Below are 5,636 nucleotides of genomic sequence, written 5' to 3' on the forward strand. Positions count from 1 at the left end.
CTGTAGGAGGGCATGACAACACACTCCAATATTCTTGCCTGGAGAATCCCATGGACAGAGGAACCCAGTGGACTACAGTCCATAGGGTCGCCAAGAGTCGGACAGGACTGAAGTGACTTAGCATGCACAGAGCAAAAGGTAGTTCACCCCTTCATCAACACTCCATCCTGGAAAGGGGAAATGAGAGATTGGGAAGGCTTGAACTTTTCAGCTTTATGAGCACTGCCTAGTTGTTGGAAATGTCACTTCCATTCATTTTCATTGACCAGAAACTAGTTACATCACCACCTTAGCTGCAAGAGAGGTGAGGAAATTGAATCTTAGCTGGGTAGACATGAGTGAGTCTAGCTCAGACTTATATAGAAGTGGAGATCTGATAGACAGAGTGCCTGATGAACTATGGAAAGAGGTTCATGACATTGTATGGGAGATAGGGATCAAGACCATCCCCAAGAAAAAGAAATGCAAAAAAGCAAACTGGCTGTCTGAGGAGGCCTTACAAATAGCTGTGAATAGAAGGGAAGTGAAAAGCAAAGGAGAAAAAGGAAAGATATACCCATTTGAATGAAGAGTTGCAGAGAATACAAGGAGAGATAAGAAAGCCTTCCTCAGCGATCAATGCAGAGAAATAGAGGAAAACAACAGAATGGGAAAAACTAGAGATCATTTCAAGAAAATTAGAGATACCAAGGGAACATTTCATGCAAAGATAGGCTCAATAAAGGACAGAAATGGTATGGACCTAACAGAAGCAGAAGATATTAAAAAGAGGTGGCAACAACACACAGATGAACTATACAAAAAAGATCTTCATGACCCATGTAATCACGATGGTGTGATCATCCACCAAGAGCCAGACATCCTGGAATGCGAAGTCAAGTGGGCCTTAGGAAGCATCACGATGAACAAAGTTAGTGGAGGTGATGGAATTCCAGTTGAGCTATTTCAAATCCTGAAAGATGATGCTGTGAAAGTGCTGCACTCAATATACCAGCAAATTCGGAAAACTCAGCAGTGGCCACAGGACTGGAAAAGGTCAATTTTCATTCCAATCCCTAAGAAAGGGAATGCCAAAGAATGCTCATACTACTGCACAATTGCACTCATTCACACACTAAAAAGTAATACTCAAAAGTCTCCAAGCCATACTTCAACAGTACATGGACCATGAACTTCCAGATGTTCAAGCTGGTTTTAGAAAAGGCAGAGGAACCAGAGACCAAATTGCCAACATCTGATGGATCATCAAAAAAGCAAGGTAATTCCAGAAAAACATCTGCTGCTGCTGCTGCTAAGTCACTTCAGTCGTGTCCGACTCTGTGTGACCCCATAGACAGAAGCCCACCAGGCTCCCCCGTCCCTGGGATTCTTCAGGCAAGAACACTGGAGTGGGTTGCCATTTCCTTCTCCAATGTGTGAAAGTGAAAAGTGAAAGTGAAGTCGCTCAGTCGGGTCCGACCCTTAGCGACCCCACGGACTGCAGCCCACCAGGCTCCTCCATCCATGGGATTTTCCAGGCAATAGTACTGGAGTGGCTTGTCATTGCCTTCTCCGAGAAAAACATCTATTTCTGCTTTATGGACTATGCCAAAGCCTTTGACTGTGTGGATCACAATAAACTGTGGAACATTCTGAAAGAGATGGGAATCCCAGACCACCTGCCCTGCCTCTTGAGAAACCTGGATGCAGGTCAGGAAGCAACAGTTAGAACTGGTCATGGAACAACAGACTGGTTCCAAATAGGAAAAAGAGTACATCAAGGCTGTATATTGTCACCCTGCTTATTTAACTTAAATGCAGAATACAATATGAGAAACGCTGGGCTGGAAGAAGCACAAGCTGGAATCAAGATTGCTGGGAGAAATATCAATAACCTCAGAAATGCAGATGGCACCACCCTTATGGCAGAAAGCAAAGAAGAACGAGCCTTGATGAAAGTAAAAGAGGAGAGTGAAAAAGTTGTCTTAAAGCTCAACATTGAGAAAACAAAGATCATGGCATCTGGTCCCATCACTTCATAGCAAATAGATGGGGAAACAGTGGAAACAGTGGCAGACTATTTTGGGGGGCTCCAAAATCACTGAAGATGATGATTGAAGCCATGAAATTAAAACATGCTTACTCCTTGGAAGAAAAGTTATGACCAATCTGCTGCTGCTGCTGCTAAGTCACTTCAGTCGTGTCCGACTCTGTGTGACCCCATAGACGGAAGCCCACCAGGCTCCCCCATCCCTGGGACTCTCCAGGCAAGAACACTGGAGTGGGTTGCCATTTCCTTCTCCAATGTGTGAAAGTGAAAAGTGAAAGTGAAGTCGCTCAGTCATGTCCGACTCGTAGCGACCCCATGGACTGCAGCGTACCAGGCTCCTCCATCCATGGGATTTTCTAAGCAAGAGTACTGGAGTGGCTTGCCATTGCCTTCTCCATGACCAATCTAGATGGTATATTAAAAAGCAGAGACATTATTTTGCCAACAAAGGTCCATCTAGTCAAGGCTATGGTTTTTCCAGTGATCATTTATGGATGTGAGAGTGGGGCTATATAGAAAGCTAAGCGCCGAAGAATTGACGCTTTTGAACTGTGTTGTTGGAGAAGACTCTTGAGAGTCCCTTGAACTGCAAAGAGATCCAACCAGTCCATCCTAAAGGAGATCAGTCCTGAATGTTCATTGGAAGGACTGATGTCGAAGCTGAAATTCCAAAACTTTGGCTACATGATGCGAAGAGCTGACTCATTTGAAAAGACCCTGATTCTGGGAAAAATGGTACACAGGAAGGGAAGGGGACGACCGAGGGTGAGATGGTTGGATGGCATCACCAACTCAATGGACATGAGTTTAAGTAAGTTCCAGGAGTTGATGACGGACAGGGAAGCCTGGAGTGCTGCAGTCCGTGGGGTTGCTAGAGTCGGACACGAGTTAGTGAATAAACCACCAACCTCAGAGCTCAGTTTGGGGGTTCAGGGTGGGAAGTTCCCTGGGTAAGGACAGCAAAATTTACTGTGGTCTTCAGGAAGAAGACATAGGAAATAATACTCAATGTCTTTTCAGTATTGATAACAAGCTTCAAAGGATGTGTTGTTTATTACCTCTTGCTCTCTTTCCTTTACTAAGACAACACCCCAAAGTTAAACAGCAAAAACTAAAATAATAAGATGCAAAAGAATATGGACAGTTAAGAATATAGTAGATAATTTGCGATTTCTTTTGTTCTGTTGAGGAAAAGCAAGCCATTTTTTTTTCTACTTAGAAAAAAAATCTGTGGTGCTTTCAAAAGCATGTGACTTTTGATTAATAGAGTTTCTAGCATTAATCCAGACCCCGAGGCTCTAATACTTAATAGAACAAAACAAAATACAGTTAACCTTTTGAAAGTCTATTATGTTTTTTCCAAAAGGTGTCATGTTTGCTTAGGATTGAGCTGTTATAAATAACTGTTTAGGTGATCTTAATTTTAATTTCTTTTTAAAACATTTTAATTTCTTAAACTTTGATTCAGAAAAAAAACATTTAGTGCCTGACAGCCTCTGCAGTCAGTCTAAGCTCTGGCTGCACTATCTGAAGAAAGAGCATCTATGTGGCTGCTCCCAAATACAGCTTTCTCTTGGGTTCTGAGGAGGTAACATCACATGCTGCGGAGACAATGGGCTTCCCCCTCCCAGTAAAACATGTGGGAACAGGGAAGAACAGAGCCAGTAATTAAAATGAAATCACCATCAGTGTGAAAAATAAGAGATTAGATACAGTTCAAGAAGGTATTAGTGAGTCGGCATGTCAGATTGAAGAATTATTTCAGGAGGTATCAAGATATAATAATGTCATATTTTTAAATAATAAAGAACTAAAAGATGTATAAGATAGAAATAGAAGTGTGTTGGGGTTTTTAGTATGGATGAATTATTAACTCGTAAGCAAGTAAGTCAAGCACATCTAAATGTATAAGTCATGAAAGTATAAAGCTGTGTTTATTTTTTATGGAAAAAAAGGGGACAAGAAAAGATTATTTCTAAGATTATTGTTAAACATAAAACGAAAGTCAAGAGATCAACGAAATGGGTATTTTTAGCCAGAAAAAATATATTTAAAGAACGACATCTCAAATGACACTTGGACAAGATTTGGACAAGATTCACTATTTCAGAGAGGGTTTCCTTTCTGACAAAAGATAGTTATCACACAAGAGAAAGAACTTGAGTGAAACTGAAGATGTGGTTAGCTTTCCATCTGAGGCTACAATGAGTAATATTTTTAAAAGAAATTCAAGTGTCTCTGCAAATAGTTTCTTGAGGCAACATGATGCTGAAGTCACTACTACTGCCACTGAGATTCACCGTGAGTTGGTTTGGAAATTATATTTGCTTCTGAATAGACAATTGAAGCCATGAAGAGATGGCAACAGCTGACACGTTGCCATGGTAGCATTTCCTTCCCAGCTGAGGAAGCTATATACAAGAGAGGATATAGGTCAGAAAGCATTTACACTGACAAAACACCTGCATATTAAAATCAAACTCTTTTGCACACGTCATATACCAAAGGAGAATTGTGAGTTCTAGTTTCAGGCTATGAAAAACAGACATCTTCAGGGTGATGGAGCAAGCTACACAGTGAGACACAGGACATTCGAGGTCAGGAGTACTCTCTTCTTTGCATATTGGCAGTTCAATTTTAAAAAATGGGGTCATGATAAAACTCTTTCCTATGGGTTTCATCTGAACTCCTTGAAACAGAGATGTATTCAACTGAAGAATTCTCCCAGAAGGCAATTCATTTCAGAATAAATTACTCCAGGATAAGAAGAATCAACTCTATGCTCAATAAATATCTGGGCCTTATTAATTCGGTACCCTCATTAATGACCAAAATTTCTGAAATGCAATTGAAGTCAGCTATAACTAAAGAAAAGGAGAAAATAAGGGTGAGAAATGAAGAAAGAGATGGAGTAAAATTAGTAAATCCTAGATTTAAAAAGAATGAAAGGAAGAAATAACAAAAGTGCAAAAGAAGAAAGGAAGGAAAGATGGAAGGAAAAAGAAAAAAAAGGGAAGTAAGAAAGAGAGGGGGGAGAAAAGAAAGATATCAGAAAGTAATAGTCTCCCCAGTGAAGGATGAAGGTGGCATTTGCAAGACAGAAGATGAAATGAAAATTTGTAGTTTGCCTTCACCACATCCATCAGTCCCCAAGTCATCAGACAAATCTAACTTTTCTTATCTGGGGAATTCACACTTTGTAGTTTTATTAACTTTGTTTTGGATAAGGTTAACTGAATGTCTAGTTCTAAGGGTAGTATCCAGTAGGCTTAAACTAGTGATAGATCTCATTCTTCACTGGACAAAGTGATTAATTAAGAGATAGGCAGATGATCCAATCTGAGTCAGTACTTACATGTTTTTTGGAATTTCAAAGAAAGAAGAACTCTTTCAATATTCTCCTGGAGTGGCAGTATGAAGATTTGAGGTTTCTGCAGCCGTATTAGGACCACTGGGAGAAAGCCTGAAGGTAGTAGAAGTCATCAATTGAGATTGGGGATAGAGATACCCCACAGAAAGAAGAACCAAGACATGAATTCTGACATTTCAGCCTCGGAGCACACCACAGCAGAAGGCAGAGCTACCCATGGACTGTTTAGTTTCAGGG

Source organism: Moschus berezovskii, chromosome 6 (genome assembly GCF_049115385.1).
Source record: "Moschus berezovskii isolate FMDL1 chromosome 6, NW_MosBer_1.0, whole genome shotgun sequence".
Taxonomy (NCBI): domain Eukaryota; kingdom Metazoa; phylum Chordata; class Mammalia; order Artiodactyla; family Moschidae; genus Moschus; species Moschus berezovskii.